The sequence below is a fragment of the Cajanus cajan genome, chromosome 1 (assembly GCF_000230855.2).
Source record: "Cajanus cajan strain Asha chromosome 1, NIPB_CcT2T_4, whole genome shotgun sequence".
Classification (NCBI taxonomy): domain Eukaryota; kingdom Viridiplantae; phylum Streptophyta; class Magnoliopsida; order Fabales; family Fabaceae; genus Cajanus; species Cajanus cajan.
In genome coordinates this window covers 30,225,982-30,248,158 of record NC_138517.1, presented here as the reverse complement: position 1 = coordinate 30,248,158, position 22,177 = coordinate 30,225,982, and the positions used below count along the sequence as shown (strand labels likewise).

Sequence of the window (22,177 nt, the reverse complement as noted above, 5' to 3'; positions counted from 1 at the left end):
ATTTTAATTGACATGTATTGAAGATGTGGATACTAAAATAGTAGAGCATGTCATTCTATTTAATATTCACTCTATTTTTTCTGCCAATTATTGTTAATAAGTTGTTTTTGCAATAAAGTGGCCTTGTATGATATGGTGCATATTTAGCGGATATTAAGATTTTGTATTGGCATGTTGGACTTTTATATGTACTGTCGGGCAATATTAATTAAGGTGTAGCATTACTTAAACGAATATATGTGTCATGCATCGTTTGTGATGTTTATCTAATAAGGATACATGCAATTTGTTATATCAATCTTTAAATATTAATTTTATATTGAATTTGGTCTTTTTCCGAGGCAGATGAAGTTGCAGTATACAATATATTTTAATCTTAGGCCACAAATGTATCTCTTAACAAACTTGCAAAGCACCTTCAACCGAAGAAAAATGTGAAGCTATGTTTGTACTATGTTAGTTAACTGGTGGCCTTGTAAAAAAATTTAAGGTTTAATGTTCCCTTATACATTGTCTCAGATTGTTCTTGGGTAATTGAACAACTTTGAGAAAAGAAGGTGATAACATTGATAAAGTATATGCATTTGTTCTATTTGTATGCTTCCTTTGGTTTTTCTCTGTTTAAACCTATCACTGAAAGGTATTTATGTGAGTCCGATGGTTTTTGGAGATAAGTGTGGTGGAAAAAAATGTTTATTCTGCCACATCAAGCAGAATTTTTGTTTCACCTTATTTTCTCCCACCTCGTTTTTTATTTTACATTTCCTCCTGCTTATGGGAGTGATTGGTTCTGTTTTGGACCGCATAAATATTTAGGAATATTGATCAATGAGTACAAGATTGAAATGGTGTAAAAGTCATTTAAGTTGAAGTGATGTGTAAAATTCATGAATCTGGACATAAATTTATTATTACTTTAGTGTGAAAGAGTAAATTTAAATATTTATTTTGATTTGAAAACATTAGATTGCATATTTTTATCTCATGTTGAAGTGGATGAAATTTGTTCCTTTCAATGCTAGAAAGACTATTGGTGGATCACCTAAAGGCATTGCTCCATTTCTACAGTTGTCACGTATTAGTGAGACTACTATTAAGAAGGTGACCCAAAAGGTATGTCTAAATTATACATGTCTTTGTCATCTAATTGTTAATGATTAAATTTCCCTAGTCCAAACTTGGGAAAAAAATTCTGATATGAAGAGTTATGGATGTTAATATTAATTAATTTTATGGAATCTATTGGGTTTTCTTTTTGAACATATATGTTTTTTGTGTTTTTAATTTTTAACTATAAATCAATGAATAACATGATAGATCAAGTTATAGATCGAAAATGGATGTTTGTTATATGCTCTGTCCTAAAATGATTCCTAATCAAAAAATTTCTTTAATGATTGAGTGAACGAAAACAAAGAATTCCTTGAATCCATAGTCTTAATTCTATATCACCAAATGACATACTCTTCTCAACTCCTATCCCCTTAAAAATTCCACTTATTACTAATATAACTAATATACCTATCAAATAATTGTGGCCATGACAGGCAAAAGTCTGTAAACCCCTTTTCTATAGTGTTGAGCAAGGTGTATTTTAGGGATTGATCTTGGCATATTAAATAAATGTTAGATGTCGCATATTAACTATATCATGCATTTGTGATGTAGAATGGATCGTAGTTGGATGAATTCTAAAAGAATCACCAATGAGTATCAAAATGGGGTTGAACAATTTTTGGAATTTGCTCAACGAAATCAAACAGATTTGAATAGGAAGTTTTATTGTCCTTGTGTTAACTGTTTAAATGGGAGGCGACGTACAATTGATGAAATATGGGACCATCTTATCTGTGATGGGTTTCTCACGAGTTATACAACATGGATATGGCATGGTGAACATAAAGAGATACAAATAGTGTATCAAACTCAGCACGATGATGAAGTAATGCATGACCAAATAGAGGACATGATTCGTGATGTGGGACAAGAGTCTTTTCAGCAAGCACATTCACATGTGTATGATGATTTAAAAAGTGACTCAGAGACACCTTTGTTTCCTGACTGTATAACCTTCACACGATTATCAGCGGTGTTAAGATTGATGAATTTAAAGGCAAGAAATGGTTGGAGTGATAAAAGTTTCAGAGTTGCTTCAATTGTTGAAGCAAATGCTTCCAAAAGACAACACTTTCCCGGACCGTCACTATGAGGCGAAGAAGGTTTTGTGTCCCATGGGTTTACAATACAAGAAAATACATGCATGTCCTAATGATTGTATATTGTACAGGAAAGAGTTTGAAGCAGTGCACAAGTGTCCCCGCTGTGGGGTATCACGATATAAAGTAAAGGATGGTGGTGGTAATAATGATGAAGATATAGCAAATAAGGGGCCTCCAGCAAAGGTGTTATGGTATCTCCCAATCATTCAAAGGTTCAAGCGATTATTTGCTAATGCAAATGATGCAGTGAACCTTACATGGCATGCAAACGAGAGAAATTGTGATGGCTTGCTTCGCCATCCAGCTGATTCTCCACAATGAAAAAAAATTGATGCTTTGTTTCCAGATTTTGGTAGTGAGGCAAGAAACCTAAGACTTGGTCTTGCGACAGATGGAATGAATCCTTTTGGTAACTTAAGCACCAACCACAGTTCATGGCCTTTTCTCCTTTCACTTTACAATTTACCTCATTCGTTGTGCATGAAGAGAAAATATGTGATATTATGTATGATGATTGTCGGCCCAAAACAGCCGGAAAATGACATAGATGTTTACCTAAGTCCATTGATTGAGGACTTGAAAATGTTGTGGGAAGAAGGGGTTGACGTGTTTGATGGGTATCGACAACAAACTTTCAAGTTGCGTGCAATGATATTTTGTACTATTAATGATTTTCCATCATATGGGAACTTGAGCGGGCATAGTGTTAAAGGACATCACGCATGCCCTATATGTGAACAACAAACAAGCTACCTCCAACTGAAGAATGGAAAGAAAACTGTTTACACTAGGCATCGAAAATTTCTCAAACCTTATCACCCATATCGAAGATTGAAAAAAGCTTTCAATGGGTTTTAAGAACATGAAATTGCACCAACACCCTTAACTGGTTAACAAGTTTATGATTTGGTGAAGGACATAAATGTTATATTTGGAAAAACTCAAAAGAAGTCAACTGAGAAAAACTTGTGGAAGAAGAGATCAATATTTTTTAATCTTCCTTATTGGTGCCATCTAGATGTTAGACATTGTATAGATGTTATGCATATCGAGAAAAATGTATGTGATAGTGTAATAGGCACACTTTTAAACATTAAAGGCAAGACAAAGGATGGATTGAATGCTCGTCAAGATTTATTAGAGATGGGTATACGTTCACAATTACATCCAAGGTCAGAAGGTAAGAGAACATATTTGCCTCCAGCATGTCATACTTTGTCAAAAAAAGAGAAAATGAGCTTTTGTCGGTGTCTAAGAGGTGTGAAAGTTCCACAAGGATACTCTTCAAATGTTAAGAGCCTTGTATCATTGAATAATCTCAAATTGGTTGGCTTAAAATCTCATGATTGTCATGTCTTGATGCAACAACTCCTACCTGTGGCTAGACGTGACATTTTGCCAAATAATGTTAGAAATGTGTTAACTCGTTTGTGCTTCTTTTTCAATGCTATATGTGCTAAAGTCATTGATCTTGATAAATTGGATGAGTTGGAAAATGAGGCTATTATTATCTTATGCCAATTGGAGATGTATTTTCCTCCAGCCTTTTTTGACATCATGATTCATTTGATAGTTTATCTAGTTAGAGAGATTGTTGAGTCAATATTTTCCCCTATTTTCTTACCTTTCTGTACTTATTTTAATCTTTGATTTGTGCCTAATTGCTTAGATTCTGCATTGTTTTCTATTTGGGCTGTAATTGGACCGGTAATTCATATTTTAGCTAATTTGAATTTTTTGAATCTAATTATTCCAAATTTTATTTTCAAGGCAGTTTAATAATTATTTGGGCTTGGAATTAATTTAGGACTTCAAGTGGACCTGCCACGTCATTTTCCACCTCAACACCATTTTCCACCTCAACATTTATTTTCATTTTATATTTTATTTTATTGTAGTTTATTGGGTCAGACTTGTATTTTATTAGGCCCAATTCGTTTTGCTCATTTAGGTCTAGGCTAGGCCTGACTTGGCAGCCACTAGGGGAGGGGTCTGATGTGACCACGTAAACAGTAGCCTCCTTCATTATTGTGGACGTTTTTGGCTTCTCTCTGGTTCTTCTGTTTACGTTTTGCTCTCTTGTAGCCCAATTTTACGTTTTGTTCTCTGGGAGCTGCCATTTTCGTTTTGCCTTTTCTTCTCTGGTTGTGGAACTTGAATATTTACATTTTGAAGAATACATTGCATTTTCGTTTCTCTTCTCTGCCTTGCATTTTCGTTTCCATTTTCGTTTCCATTTTTCGTTTCCATTTTCGTTTCCATTTTCGTTTCTGTTTCTGTTGTATTTTAATGGAAGGCTAAAAACCCCTGGGTTGGCTTCTTGTTATGGATTGTAATCTCTGTTTGAGGTTCAGTTATGGTTGTATATCTCTGTTCTGCTTTGTCTTCTTCATTTAACCTCTGTATCAATGTCACAGTTGCTTAATCTGTGAAGAGGTTGATGTTGTATACGTTTGCTTAATTCGTGTAGGGAAATCTTGAGTTAATCTTCGCTTAGTTGGTTAACTCGGATGGAACAAGGATTAAGTGGTTAATGGAGTAATCTTTTGAGAACCAGGGATAAGAGAGTTATAATCCAAACAAGGAGCCAATCTATTTTACTTACTGTGTTATCTGCGTTTATTGTGTTACAAACTGAATTTCTGAACCAAACCCCCCATTTCGTGTGTTTAAGCCTTTAACAGTAAAAGACGATCCTTGGGAGACGACCTAGGAGTCACTTCCTAGTACTACACTTAATTGTATTTATTTGACCGGATATGGCTTCGATCAGAGATCAAAATGTGTGGCCCTGTTTATTTACGATGGATGTACCCAATTGAGCGTTACGTGAAGATTTTAAAAGGGTATAGTAAGAATCCATACTGTCCAGAAGCATCAATTGTTGAAAGGTATATTGCAAAAGAAGCTATTGAATTTTGTCCAGAGTACATGTCTAAAGAAAAACCTGTAGGGCTTCCAAAGTCTCGGCATGAGGATAGATGTGAAGGCCAGGGTACAAAAGGCTTAAAAGTTAAATTCATTCTTCGAAAGGAATTACTTCAAGCACATTTGTATATATTAAACAACACTAATGAGGTCCTCCCTTACATATCTGAACACCAAACTATTTTGAAGAAAAATAACCCCAGAATGAATGAAAAATCATTGGTCAACGAGCATAACAAGACATTCTTAAAATGGTTTAAAGAAAAAGTACTCAGTGGTGATAGTGCTTCTAAAACTTTAAAATGTCTTGCAAATGAGCCTAAGTATAATGTTTATACTTATACTGGATATGATATCAATAAGTTTTCCTTTTACACAAAGTCACAAGATGACAACATTACCATGCAAAATAGTGGGGTCACTCTTCAAGCTCAATCTATGCATTTTTCTAGTAGGAATGATAAAAATCATGTTGTGGCATCCACAAGTTATTATGGAGTCATTGAAGAAATTTGGGAGATCAATTATACTAAATTTAAAGTTCCTATTTTTAAGTGCAAGTGGGTTGATATTAACACAGGTGTGCGAATTGATGAAATGGGATTTACGATGGTAAACTTTAGCAAGGTGGGTCATAAAGAATAACCTTTTATCATGGCAAACCAAGCTACATAGGTATTTTATGTCAAAGATCCCATTGATGAAAGGTGGTCCATTGTTCTCCAAGGTAGAAGTGTGCACAATGTTGATGATTCAACAATTAAGTTTTGGGAGAGCCTTTCATTCTCAACACGTATGGCTACTAACAATGAAGAAATTGAGCAAGATGACGTTCATGTCATTTGTAATGATCATGATGAAGGCATATGGGAAAACATTACTATCTAATTGTCACACATAAGTTATGTTTATCTTGTAGATTTTAATATTCTATTCATAATTTTTTCATGTTTTAATTTAATTTTTATTACTTTTTTTTAATTGACCTTGCTTCTTTTTTTTGTCAAAACAGACACATGGATACTCCTGAAGACTCCTCTGATCCTACACTCCCTACTTTAGAGGCTATACCTAGGAAAAAAAGACCACTAACACGGTTGAAAAGTGTAGCCCTTAAACGCATGAAGGGACAAAAAATAGAAATTGATGTGGATCCTAATACTGGGACAGCTTCAGGGCCAAACAATGTTCAATTTGCAAGTTATTTAGGAACCCTTGCTCGAGACAAGATTAATATTTTAGTTCCTTCTTGAAAAGAAGTCCCACAAGCTACTAAGGATTTGATTTGGCAGGATATTTTGGTATTTCCATTACCTTTACATCATTTGACAGTATATCATTATTTGACAACTTTGTATGATTAGTTTAAATTTATCATTATTAATTGTTCAATTTAAATTTGTTTTGTAGGAAGTCTATCAGTTTTAGGATAATGCTATATTGCGGGAAAAAAATCCTTCAACATGTTTCTACAAGATTTAGGCAATATAAGTCTTTTCTTACCAGGGTTTGGATAAATAGGAAACAGAAAGGTAATAGTCCTTGTGGTAAGTATAACATTGACCTTGAAGATTGGGAAAAATTCAAACAAATCAGGAATGACCCTAAATGGCAGGTAAACTATGTTTATTATTTTTAAAATTTATAATACAACACGGGTATTTTCTCATTATTTTTTGGTGTTATTCAATTATTGCCTGCTATAAGAGAAAAAGCACAGGCTATCCAGCAACATAATGATGCCCCTTACCTATTATCTCGTGGGGGTTATGGTCTCTTAGTGACAAATTATTCTAAAAATGAACTAAAGAGACTAAAGGAATAAGCAATACAGTCTGGTGCTAGTCAGGATGTAGTTATTGATCCTCCAACTCCTCCTCCATGTCATAAGTTATGGGTGATGGCTCCCACAAAAATTTCAGGCTAACTGAGTTCTGAGTCAGCTAACCAAATTGCTAAAAAAATTGTAAGTCTTTTCTTATAAAATAAAACTATTTACCTATTTGCTCAAATTTTTTATTCTACGATATACTGTAAACTAAATTTGTTTATTGTAGAATGAGTTGGATGAGCAAGCATCACAGGGTTCCTTTGTTATCGACGGGCGTCAAGATATATTAAATACTGCCCTTGGACGACTAGAGCATCCTGGTCGTGTTCGTACAGCTGGTGTTGGTACTCCTATTAGTCAGTACTATGGACGACGCCAGTCACATGGATTATCCATAGCTAAATTAACTCCCAAGGATTTGGAACTCCTCACACAACAAGTTGTTGCACAGCTCAAGAAAAATGATATCAGTAATACACAAACACAGGATGTTCTTCTAGTTCAAGTAGATCTGGTCCTTGGTAGTAGTAAAGGTAGTTGTCCAACTCCTTCAAGTGCTACTGTTGTGGCTGGTAATGAATTAGGGGATAAGCCTCATGTACGTGAGTTATGCATTGATGATATACCACCTCGTGTAGTGGCCATTGGTAGAGTTTATGAGGGTAGTTCAACCATACATCATGTACCTCTAACAGCTGATTTGGTCAAGGTGGTTGTTGAGTTTGTTCGAGATTTTGATGCTCATGTTCCTATGCCTACTTCAGAGGTTCAACTGGTTGGACAGGCCCTACAGACTTTCATTTCATGGCCAAGACGTCTTGTGAGACATATTTCATCATCTAAGAAGACACAAGATATTCTAACAGTTCATAGGTCCAAGCCCAGTAATGATCCTATATGTGATTTGCGTGAGGCATCATTGACTTTAACTTATGGCAACCCATTTAAGGTGACTTTGTCTGACTTATATAAAGACTATTTAATATTTTTTTGTTTTAGGTTGGTTACTTATCCAACTTGACCATTTCAGGTGATATGTCCTGGAAGTCTATTTGGTGTTGGTGCTAATGAATTTGTGTTCTATATTACATTTGATGATATACGTGAATTAATAGAACGAAAAATGCTTAACATCTCAATCATACAATTTTGGATGTTGTAAGTACACAATTCTTATTAGTATCAATATTTATTTAATTAATTATGATTCATTCTAAATTACTTTTATTTTATAAATTTTAGTTATCTAAATCAAAAAATTGAAGAGCATGGCTATGATGACTTGTATGGATTTTTGGAGCCCCAATCCATAGAAAAATCGGGGGAATAAGAAAGAGGAGGCTATAAATTATATAAATGATAGGATAAAGAACTCCCAGAAGCAAATTTACTTGGCTCCTTACATTGATCAGTAAGTACATGTTTCTTATTGCATTTAATTTATGTAATTTATATATATATTGTTTAACTAATTTTGGCTCAATGTAGAAATCATTGGCAGTTGTTGGTTCTTTGTCCTATGAGTAATGTTGCTGTATGGTTTTGTTCTTTGCATCATAAGCCCATTATACATGTCAAACATTTAGTTAAAAGGTAAACTTTAATTTGTAATACGTTTTTTACTTTTATGCTCTTTATTATAAAATTTTAATTATGTAACTTACGTTCATTTTATTTTCTTTAGTGTTATGGTTGTGTATAATGTCATGAGTGCTATATCTACTGCACTGTCAAAGAACTTAGAATGGATTTACCCCATGGTAAGTAAGTGGTTCGTAATTAAAGTCAATGTGCCTAACAAATTCTTTTATTACCTTAATTAAACAAAACTATTTATACTACTTTATTTGGTGTTCGTTTTAGAGTTATAAACAACAAGGAAATTATGAATGTGGATACTATGTCATGAATTGGATGTCAGAAATAATTGAAGGGGGAGTAACAAATGGTTGGAGTGAGGTACATTTAAAAATATTGTTAATTTCTTTTAATGCTTTTTATGATGTAACTAATATATGATTTATATATGTTGCAGCTTTTTGAAGATTCTACACCATTTGTGGAAACCAAATTGGAAGACATTCAGATTCATTGGGGAAATTTATTTTTAGAAAAATTTAGAAATAGATCATGTTGAAAGGTCTAGTATTACATGTAAAATTTAGAAATAGGTGAATGTGGTTTCAGTATTAGGTAGCCTAGTGCATGTCTAATGTAGTGTGACCTAATTTTTTTTAGCTTCTCTTGTCCTTTTAAGAGAAAAACTCTTCTTTATGGATACTAGATTAGTCTCTCTTGGTTTCCAAGTATATTGTTTCTTTAGTATTATATATATTATATAATGATGTAATTGAACCATTTCTATAATGATAATGATCCCAAATTGGTCTCTGTTGGTTTCTCTTACGTTGGATAATTGAATAAGTTTTTGCAGGTTATTTATAATCGAATCAGTTTTATTTTAAAAATTAACCTGGTTAAAAAAAAATACAATCTATAGTGGTTCTACGTAAAAACCGACTTAGATATAAAAACTGTCTTAGATGTGCATATATACATCTAAGTCAGTTTTGATAAAAAACTGACTTAGATGTATGTGCACATCTAAGACAGTTTTGTGAAACCCAACTTAAATGTATAAATACATCTAAGTTAGTTTTTACGTAACCAATGTAGATATGTTCATTCATCTACGTCGACCTTATCTAAGTCAGTTTTAAAACCGATGTAGATATGGCAAAATAACTGACTTAGAATACAATCCTTCTAGTAGTGCCAAAATATAATTATGACGGAAGACATTATATAATGGCACAATCGAATAGAGGGCAGGGTCTTTTTTTCTCTCTGGAATTTGAAATCAGGTCTGGGAAAGGAATATCGATCTCGTGCTTGACTGGACTATGAAAGTTTCTTCTTCTACTGTCAAGATAAGTGCAATGGCCTCCTTTAGTTTCCTCATATTTTTCTGCATATAACATGTAATATTACATGGCAATATAATGTTATTTTATGTTTTCTGTATGAAATAAGAGTCTTTTTATATGGTTTCCTTTTTGTCTTAACATGGTATAATGTTATTATAATTAGGAGGCACTTTTATTCCTTTAGCTAACTTATAGTTTCAGTATTTTACTTTATCTCCTATAATGCTATATTATGTTTCTATATGGAATAAAAGTCTCTTTACATGCATGATTTTCTTTTTGTTTCAACATGATATAATGTTAATAGTTACAAGATTTTTCTTTATTTCATTACATGTTACTATACTTTTATTCCTTTAATATATTATGATTTTATTTAATTTATTTTAACTTGATATTGATCACTTAATCTAAACATGTGCACGCATATGTACATTAAATTATAATTTTAATAGAAATAAGAATAAAAACACGTTATAATAAGGTAAAAGTTCTTGATAATTTGAAAAGAATCAATTAAAATTAAACTTCATTAATAATTAAATGAGAAATGAAAGTAAAAATAAAATTACTTAATAAAGGAAAGTAGATTAAATGTGATATTTTTCAACTTTATAATATCTTGAGACACGCGTTATGATAATTTGTAGTCTTGAGATTCTTAAAAATTAGCATATTACCAGTTATAAGCTTTATTTAAAACCAAATTTTACAACCCGTAAATAGATGATTTATTTAAAATTAAATAATATTTATATGGACTATTTGAATGTGACACCCTCTTAATCCTTGGGTTTAAGGATACAAGTTGTGATGACTTGTTATCTTGAAGTTCTCCTAAATTAATTAAAGGTAAAGTTCACGTTATAAATATTAAAATATTACTATAACTTCATATTAAAATTTTAAAAGCATTATGTATGATATATCTTTTACTCTAGTTGATAATTTTCAGAATCATAACTATAAGAAATAATAATTACTAATATAAATTTATGTGATATAAAATTTTGATGAAATTTTAGATATAGAAAAAAGGTTGAGTAAATGTGACATTTTTTTCAATCTCATAATGTCTTAAGGTATAGATTGTGACAACTTGATACTCTTAAGAATTTTTAAGATAAAATATTTTCTAAATTACAAGCTCTAATTAAAATCAATTACATCAACTGAGTAAAATATTTAAAACAAATTAATCATTTATTGATAGATAATAGATTATTTGAATGTGACATTCTTTTAATCTGCAAAGCTTAAGGACCCAAGTTGAGACAACTTAGTATCTTAAGACTTTTTCATAAAATACAATTAATATTAAATATGATGTTAAGTATAGAAAAAGAATTAATCAAACGTGACATTCTTTTAATCTTAAAATTTTGGAACACAAGTTATGTTATTTTGATAACTTTAAAATAAATACTAAACTAAATTATTTTAACTATAACTTATAATATCATTAATAAATATAATTGTAATTATAATAGTAAAATCAAATTAATGAATTGGGTTTACACCTCAGTCAATTTTATACTTTAAAAAATGTGAGTTAAGATAGCTCAGAAATCTTAAAATAAATTGAGAAGTGAAATTTAATGAGGACAAATATTTTCTATCAAGAACTACATATACTTTGATTATCCATTGTAATCAGGAGGTACGTATAGGGATGACAAAAATACCCGCACCCACGGGTATCTGTGGATCAAATCCGCTACGGATAATAAATGGATAGGTTAATTGGGTACCCGCGAATAATGGGGACGGATAATTTTTTACCCATTTATAAATGGGGCAGGGGCGGGTATGATGATATCCATACACGCGGGTACCCGTTTAATATTATTTCTTAAATATCCTAATTATTTTTGTACTACATAACCCTAAAACTACACTCTCTCATCTTATTTTCTTACAAAAGTGAGGTTGATGAAGTTACCGACATGTGTTAAACATGTTATAGAATTATGTTGGATGCAGTTTGATTAATTTTCTAGCTTTGATTGAACCAATAAGATTTATGTATTTTAAGTTGTTTACTTTCATTTGGAATTATGAGATTGAATTATTGTAGCTTTGTGATGAGACTTTAACTTACTTATGAGATTGATGTATTTTAAGTTATTGATTATCTTGCATTTTTATTCTTATTTCAACAAAATTAATGTTAAATAAAAGTTCAAAATTAACATTGAATTTTTATTTTTAATATTTCAATGACATTAAAATATAAACTTAAAATTTATTTTTAATATTTTTTTTAATGGATATCCGTGGGTATTCAAGAAATTCATAGATACCCGCTTAATGGATACCCGCGCGGATATGAGGTAGGTATGAGGCCAATTTTCATTCAGCGGGGCAGGGAAAGGTTTACTATTATCCTCCCCCATGGGCCCCATTGCCATCCCTAGGTACGTAGGAGCATGGGACAACCCATGTTGACCCCCCTTCAAAAAAAATGAATTTTACTAATGGTTAAAATAAAAATAACATGTAGGATAATTATTAAAATCATTACTAGCAATCCATCATGTGGTGAGGTAAATAGTTTAGAAATTATTAATAATTTACTTAATTAATTTAAAGACAGCTATTTAAAGACAGACATTGTAGGGTATTAATACCTTCCCTACGCGTAATCGACTCCCAAACTCAAATTCTACTTTCAAATATCAGTTTCCTTTTTAAGTTTTTTTTTATAATATTTTCCTCGATATAAATATTGGTAGCGACTCCCTATTTTTAAATTTATTTTTGTCATCCCGTGACGACTAAGGGTACTAATAACACATGTTTAACATTAATACTTTGAGTCATAAATTAAATATATAATACAAATTCGAACAACAAACAAATATTTTATGTATACTAATATTCTCGTTTGGATAATGCATTAATATATAAAATACAAACATAATGATGCTAATAAATTTTAATCATGATTTTAGAACTAATTATGCACTAATTAAATTATTTATTATCTTTAGATATATAAATAATATAATAGCACATATAAATCACGTATAATTATATTCACTAATTATAAGAACAATTAATCAATTTTTGAACAATTCATAAATGTCTTATAACAGTAAATTTCAATCAACCCATGAACCATTAATTTATAATTTAGCATCTATCAGTTTATGGATAGTTGAATTATATAATTGTCACTATTTAGAATCAAATAAAAATGTAAATATTTGACCACTCTAGTTATTATAAATCTATCATAGAGTTAATCCCAAAATTAATACAATTAATGAGCAAAACTTTCAATTCAACACATGATATTTCAAAATTCAAAAACACATGATATCAACACATTACAGATTTCAAAATTAATAACGCAACAAAATCAATTCAATGGTTAATTCATGACTTCAAAACGTGAATGTCTAAGGGTTTCACATAATATGCTTACCATTATAAACAATTAATTAATGCATAATACAATTCGCTACCCGATTATGCAACGGAAAGGAAAATCATAATTCTTAATTTTATAAATTAAGGTCCATACAAATTGGGAAAAATTCATTCATAGAAAATCATAAATTTAACAACCCATTGCTCTAGTACCACATGTTAACATTCATAATTTAGAAAACTATCTTACATCAAATGATCTTAGAATATATGATTTTCACATACATAATTTATAATAGTAAGAGAGACTTATCATGATCCATAAAAGGCCTAATAAAAATAATTCTTGAATCTTTTTTATCTCAATCTATCTTTTTCCTTATTGTTCTTTCTCACATTTTTTCTTGATAGTAAATAATGAGAAACTCTTATAGTAGAGACATAATCCTATTTCCCCTTTTATTAACCAACTCCTATGAAGTTGGTTACTAGAGGTTTAAAAAATAATTTCTCATAACTTTCCACTAACGCATTAAATCACATTCAGCCCACTTTTTATTTACATGAATCACATTATTGGATATTATTTATTTATTCTAACATTCTAATCTTCCCTACACCATTCCCTAGCATCTCCAACCCAAATTCAATCGATAAGAATTTTCTATAGGTTATGTTACACTTTTAAAAGATGCAATTTACACATAGATACATACTTATGCCATCTCCTCATACAACCACTAATGCATTCTTTTAGGGTTTCCCACAAGAACCCATATAAGCACTAAAATAAACAATTACAAGCCAAACTCAAAAATCACCAACACTTTCATACTAATTACATAAATGAGAACATACAAGAAAAAATAGAGAAGATAAAGACACATTTGAGGAAAACCCCCTCATTCATAAACATACCACAGATAGAAAATTAGGATTAATCTCATTATCCTACATACATTTCCACATCTAGAACAAGGTTTCTCACTCCCCTTACCTGGATAAGTTCTAGACGACGAGTGAACGACTCTGGGGTGATTTTCCTCCTACTATTGTTCTCCAAGCTCTGAAGTGCATACATGAAAATAAAGGTATAAAAAGGAATTGATTGTAACGACTCGGCTGGTCACTACACACTACACCGTACACCTGAAACCGGACAGAAAGGAACAAGTGTATACATATAGTGTCTAGAATATACATATATACATGTCCAAGTCTGACTAGATTCAAAATGTACAAAAATACATCCAAAGCTACTACATCAAGTAGTTGAAACAACAAAACATCAACAAGGATCAGCTCCGCCTGCCAGCTGCAGACTCACCACTAGCCACCAACCTATCCCTGCTCTGCTCCCATACATAGTATGATCATCGCAGTCCAAACCACATGGAAACAACAAAGGGTAAGCTAGTGTAAAGAAATCAACATACATACATAAATATGTAAATAAAAGCATCTACAGCTATCAGCACACTCGTACAGCTTATACTACACCACAACAAATTCAGCAATATCAGCACCGCTCAGCGGCTATAACAGCACCACAATAGTGGCTAACAGCACCGACATAGCGGCTATAACAGCACCACAATAGTGGCTAACAACATCGACATAGCAGCTATAACAGCACCACAATAGTGGCTAACATCACCGACATAGCGGCTATAACAGCACCACAATAGTGGCTAAACACAGCATACAACTCAGCAATAAACAGCACAACAAAATAACTCACAGCACAGCACAGCAAAATTAGCATACAACTCAGCTAAGTAGTATTCAACACAGCTTACTACACACAACTCAGCTCATCATTCTAGAGCACAACCATATTATAAATCATTTTTTTAGCATTTACATCTAGTCAGCACAACATATTTATCAATTACATCTCACCTCAACAATTACAGCATAATTCAACAACTATCAGCATATCATTCAGCTCGACTCAAACAATAAGGTTCAGCATTAGCATCACACAACACAACACAACTTTTCATCACACAACATTGGCAGCGTTAATCAGCATAAAACCATATTATCAGCAAATTCGGCATATAACTTCACATCCTCATATGCGCCCGGCGCACTCATGGTCGCGCCCGGCGTGGCACAACCAGAGGGCTCCAGGGCCAGCGCGCTCGGCGCAAGCGTGTCTGCGCCCGGCGAGACTTAGCCAGAGAGTCCAAAGCTCTCTCGCGCCTGGCGCAATACCCAATTGCGCCCAGCGCAGGCCAGGCAGAGACTCCAAGGAGCCTCACACACCCGGCGTGCCCCAACTTGCGCCCAGCGCAGGTAAGGCAGAGACCTCCCTTGGTATCGCGCCCAGCGCAAACCAAATTGCGCCCAGCGCGACAAGGGCCGCGCTCAGCGCAGCACATCAATATCATCACTCAGTTCAACAACATTCATCATTAACAGCTTAAAATAGCATGATCAACAACTTCACAACGTACAACATGTTCAACACATAATACGACCCAACCATCTTGTTTACAACTCATCTATCTTGTCAAATTACTCCCCCAAACAACACCAATACACCTAAGCACCTAAAACAACTTTCAACTTAACCAAATCACTAAAAGTGAAATGGCAGCCTTCACAGAAAACAGCGCATCAGGATTTATACTACTCCTACCATACTCATCCTTATCTCATATGAAAGATAAGAAGATTTCCTACAACTCTCATGAAGACACCAAGTCCTAATTCCTTCATCTACCTTGTTAAAAATTCTAAAAACCGCAACAACTATAAGTAATGCTAGCAGCTTGACCCCTCTTCACTAAAACAGCCATATCTGGAGTTCTCCCCGCGCCCGGCGCAATTCACCCAGAGATTTCCCATTTCAAATCACGCCCGGCGCGAAGAACTGCGCCCGGCGCAAATTCAAACAGGAACCCTCACCTACTGCGAAAATTTCATCAAAACCTGCAAAAAACACCAGGAAACCAACATGCAAACCATCCAAAAGCTTACACTTCCATCAAACATCAAGAAAAACAGCTCATTTTCAACATGCATTCAAAATCAAGGGAAAACCCCAAAATTTCACCCAACCCCGAAAAACCCCGAAAACTAGTTTTTCTTAAATCTCAGCCAAAGATCAACCACCAACAAACAGCAAATGAGTTTCTAAGACTCATTCTCAACCAAAAACAGCAAAGAAACTAGCTTCCCTTACCTCGGTGAAGAGAAATCCGAGCTCCGGGACACGGGAAGAGAGAAATGAAAGCTCCGCTCTTCCACAAGCTCCACGAGAAAAGCACCACCTTGATGTTTCCAACTCAGCCTAAGGAGAAGAAATCAGCAACAAGGATCAAGAGCTTGGAAACAAAAGGAAATGGAAACGAGAAGAGATATGAGCAAAGAGAGGCAGAGAGGTTGCGGGTATGAGGGGTCTCACATTGATCATAAAACTTCTCTTTTAAAAATCCTAACTTTTCTTTAACCTTCTAGTTAAAACATATTAATCACATTTATCTCAAAAATCTCTTCCCTTATTTAATAAAATAATTATAACATTCTTTAATAAAATATGATATAATATATTCTAAAATATATTATATAATTAAAGCAAATATAAAACAACCCTATTAATAAAATAAAAATATCAAAATAAATATGTTGTATTGTTACAATGCTATCAATCCAAAAACACAATACCCATTACTGAATAAGAGTGATAGAGAGTATTGTCAAGTGATCACACTAACTTCTTCTTCTTCTTCTTCTTCTTCTTATTATTATTATTATAGCAAAGGGATCCACTTACTCCAAGAGTAAGTCTACCTAAACTTACTTCACTGAATAACTCATGTTCTATATCAAATTTCAACAATTCATTCGTTGAACTAAAAGTTTTTAATACGTTGATCAATTTTTTAAATTTTAAAAAATTTAAAAATTATTTGATATTTCGTTTCATTAATTCAAATTAATGTATAAAATATTTTTATGATTAATTGTTAATTTGAATTAATGAAACAAAGTATAAAATAATTTTCATTTTTTAAAAAAACTTACAAACTTGATCTATGTATTAAGAAATTTTAATTTAACAATTAAATCATTAAAATTTAAGGTAAAATATGAGTTATTGAATGAGATAAGTCTAAGAGTAACTTACTTCGTTCAATAACTCATGTTCTACATGAAATTTTAACGATCAAATTGTTTAATTTAAAATTCTTAATGCATAAATCAAATATGCAAATTTTTAGAAAATTTAAAAATCATTTGATACTTCGTTTCATTAATTCGAATCAATGTATAGAATGATTTTATAGTTATCCATTAATTTGAATTAATGAAATGAAGTATCAAATGATTTTTAAATTTTCTAAAAATTTATAGATTTAATCTATGCATTAAGAACTTTAAATTGAATGGTTGAATTGTTGAAATTTGATGTAGAACATTAGTTATTAAACGGAGTAAGTCTAGGTAGACTTACTCTTGGAGTAAAAAGATTCCTCTTCTCTCTCTCTAAATATATATGTATGTATAAGTTTGTAATTTGATTTTTATTTTATTGTAAGTGGATTAATTTCTATTTGATTTTGTTGTAAGTTTGTAATTTGCTTTTGTTGAACATATATTATGCATAATATGTATGCATTTTTAGTTTCATGTAGTTATATTTATTTATTTGTAGTAGTTTTTTTATTTGACCATAAAATACGTTTTTTTTACAAGTTTTTTTTAGTAGTATGCGGGCTAGACCGTCGATCCATCAACCCACCCTTAGACGAGAGAGGCAACATTTTCAATCCATTTTTTCAATGATGGGCCGATCCAACTCGATCCCATTTTTGACAAGTCATTATTGAACTGACCTGTTTTGTCATCCCTAACTTTGACAAGGTCAATTTGACCCATGTACATGTAAAATTTTAAAAAAATATTTTAACCCTCCAAAAATATGAAAAGATAAGTTCAACTAACCACACTCAAATATTCATACGTGGACGACACTTAACGATAAAGTTATTGCACCACCATAAAACACTACTTTGTTGCTAACGCTGTAAAAGTTTGTTGGACCAACATTTTTGATTAGGCATGGTGCGATGCTGTTACGTCGATTTAACTCATCGCTACGCATATAACAAAGCACCGTTAAAACTAAAAAAACACTCACTTACCATATTTGTAAGTTTTTATTAACATTTTTGCATTACATAACAAAGTTCTTATATTAAGTGTCCATTTAGGTAGTTGTGAAAGCCATTTTAAGATAACTTATTTCATTTACATTATCTAAAACAGTTGCTTTCAATAGTAATATTACAAAAATGGCTTTTAAAGTTTTTTATAGTAATTAGTTTGCATTAAATAAAAATTTAGATTATAATCGAAATGCGTTAGTAGGATAAATATTTATAATTATATTGTCGTTCAATTATAATTACTTTTAAAATTATTGAAAATATATTTAGAAATTATAGAAAACATATTTTAACTAGTTGATTGTATAAAATTAAACTATAAAAAAGCAACTAAAAGGGTTAGTTGTTAACTTTCAATCATAAACTCTAAAATTATATCAACCGTAGGAATATTTTAAAATTCATAATAAAAATATAATCTAATCGCTAATTTTACACCTCAACGCGTTAACAACTTTTATCCATCAATCAAAGTATTGTATTTGAAAATAAAAGAGTATTAATAACATATTTTCTAATATATTTCTTAACACAATTTTCTAGTGTTTATAACATTTATTGAAAATTAAAAAATCATAAATAAAACTTATTAAATTAATTAAGATCAATAAAATTTTATTATTTGTTTCGAACAATTATTTTAAAAATAACAACTCCGTAATACATTCTAAGGATAGAAATGACAAAAGGGAATACTCTTTATTTTATACAAGAAAAAGAAATAAGAAAATTGACCAGTAATATAGAATCTAATTATAAATGTAACAGAAAAAAAAAAGATAATGTAATTATAAAGTAAATTTGTCACGAAAAAGTCTATTGCGTGGGAAATACACAATTCGGTCAATGTGGATATTTTTCTTCTTTATATCTCTTTATATTCTATTCTACGACAACATTGACAATGACACACTAGAATATATGCTTGGTTATATTTTATTTTTTATATTTAATTTCCCAACAGCTTTAATTTTTTTAAAATTACTTTTATTTGATATTTAGAAATTTTCAGTTCTTAAAACTAAATTCCTCAACTTTCTTTCTTTATTATTATTGTTTTTTTCTATAGGCATAGCTAAAGTTTAAATCTTGACAACATGTTTAAAAGAAACTCAAGTATCTACTAATAATTGTACTAAATTTTACTGGTATTATATCTCTGAATTTGAGTCTTGTTCAATAGTTAATTAAATATACAAAATTATAACAAGTCATTAGTTTGCATAAATTAGCAATAACAAAATGCATACAAAATTTAAATAAAATTAAAAAATATAAATCTATAAAATGAGTTGCAATATATCTATGTGTTTTATTTTTATTTATTCCATCTTCATAAATTAATATCACGTTACAATTTTATTATATTTTTGTTAGTTATCAGATAAAATTTAAAATAAGAGGCTTAATTTAAATATTTTGTAAATTATAAAAGCCATTTACAAACAACTAAAACCAAAGATAATTAACCAACAAGCGAGTAAAATTGGATTTGATCACTTTAAACGATTTGAGTATAAAAAATACATAGAAGCAAATCCAAAAATTTTAAGTTGTGCTGACAAAATATATATATATATATATATATATATATATATATATAAATTAATATTCTAATTATATATTATAACTATACAATTTATTTTTATATAATAAATTTTTAAAATAAATTAATTTTCAATCCTAATCCTAAACCTTAAAATTATTAAAATTTAATCAAAGAAAGAGATAAAATATAGTAGATTGAAGAATTAGATAATTAAAAAAGTTATTTATACTCATAAAGATAAAAGAAGAGAAATAACTTATACGTTTATATATATATATATATATATATATATATATATATATATATATATTACAAATGTTAAAAAAATGTAATGTTGTACATTCATATGTTTCTAATGCAAGCAAAGTCCCACGTCGTTCAAATAAGATGATGAACATGAATTTATATACAGACAATTGTCTCTATTGGTAGAGATAGGGGTGTGCAAAAAATCCAAATTGATCTGAACAGATCCGATCCATATTGAAAAATCCGATCCATTTTGAAAAAAAATCTGAACCGAACCACTTTATAAAACCAGTTCAATTATCCAATCCATTTTTACAAAGTAGATCGGTTCGGTTCGATTTGGTTTTCTAAAAAAACCGATCCATATATGAGTAAAAAAATGGATAACTGCACCGCACCGAACCGATCCAATTTCAAAAAAATCGATCCGTATTTTAAAAAAATCAAACCGATCCACTTTATAAAAAATGGATCGGTTAACCGATCCACTTTTATAAAACGGTTCGGTTCGGTTTGGATCGGTTTTTTGAAAAAACCAATCCATGAACACTCCTAAGTAGAGAGGCCTTTTGGATGGTATCGAAAAACAAAACTGTAAGGATTAGACCCAAAACGAATAATATCTTACTAATAAATCATTTTTAACCGATAACATGTTACAAAATAATATCAAAGATAATAAAATTATAATTAAATTAATTAAAGTGACTATTGGACATATAAGTTAATTAACGTGAAATTGTTAAGTTTAAAAATTAATCATGATAAAGTTGGTGAATATTTCGTACAAGTTACATTACTACATAATAAAACAAATACAAGAAATTAAAACCATATTCATTAAAGTGAACATCAAGCACGTGAATCAATTGAAATGAATTTATTTCAACTCAATGATTAGTCATGGTAAAGTTAATAAATACTCTATATTAATAATATAATTAAAAAATTTACTAAAAGATCATCTCCAATAAGAATTTTTAATTGTGTTGTTAAATATAAGAACTATTTCTTGTAAATTTTACCACTAGAAGAATTTGACGTGTCATACATGGTGCAAGAACATTCTTATATAAGAATAATTAAAAATCAATTTTTTATAACTAAAAAAGAAGAAATTGACTCTATTATAAAATCTACATAAAATTAATTAAAAACCTTTTGATTGAGCAAAATATAAAAAGATCACCTATAAAATATTTATTAAAAACTTAAAATGAATTCTACGATTAGAATTGAAGGCATCTTTAATTTAATTAATGGTTTCAAATTCGAGTTCTGACATACAATTTCTTTAAAAATAAAATTTAAATAAAGTCCTTTAAATACGATTGGTATTATTCTCTAATTATAATTTAAGTTTTATTTTAATATTATACAAATACATTTAATACAAATCTTATTAATATACATTTACTTATACTATTAAAATAAAATTTTAATTATGATTAAAGAACAACAATAATCACACATAAGAAATTATATCTATATTTATCCTTTCCTTAAATGTAACTTTTTATACTTTAGCATTATAAAATAATAAAAAATTAATAATATTCTCACTTTTTTTGACATAATATTAATCACTTTCCTAATTTATCTCTTTATAAATTATTCAACTATTACCATTAAAAATAATATATTTATAAGAAAAAATATTTTAATAAAATTATATAACAAATAATACATGTATTTTAATTTGAGTATAAAAACATTACTTGCATTACTTGTACAACATAGGGAGTATCAAATATGAAAATTTTTTGTGACCCATAACAATTTTATTGGACCAAAATAAGACGATTTAAAAAAAATAAAATAAAAAAAGTCGTGGGGAATTTTGGAGATTTTATAAAAAGAAAAAGAAAAAGAAAAAGAATGGGTGTTGAAAAGAAAAGACACACGAGGTATACTCGGAG

At 30.5% G+C, this 22,177-nt stretch overlaps 1 long non-coding RNA gene and 1 pseudogene across 2 annotated transcripts; both read left to right on the top strand.

Moving 5' to 3' along the window:
* Positions 1 to 779: 779 nt before the first annotated feature.
* LOC145953932 (uncharacterized) lies at positions 780 to 6,774 on the top strand (annotated as a pseudogene). The gene is made up of 3 exons (XR_014431149.1): positions 780 to 1,113; positions 1,669 to 3,812; positions 4,995 to 6,774. The product of XR_014431149.1 is annotated as an uncharacterized LOC145953932 (transcript).
* Positions 6,775 to 7,474: 700 nt separating this feature from the next.
* LOC145953931 (uncharacterized) lies at positions 7,475 to 9,310 on the top strand. Its single transcript, XR_014431148.1, has 3 exons — positions 7,475 to 8,738; positions 8,842 to 8,937; positions 9,014 to 9,310. It is a non-coding gene; the product is annotated as an uncharacterized LOC145953931 (long non-coding RNA).
* The last annotated feature ends 12,867 nt before the right edge of the window (positions 9,311 to 22,177 follow it).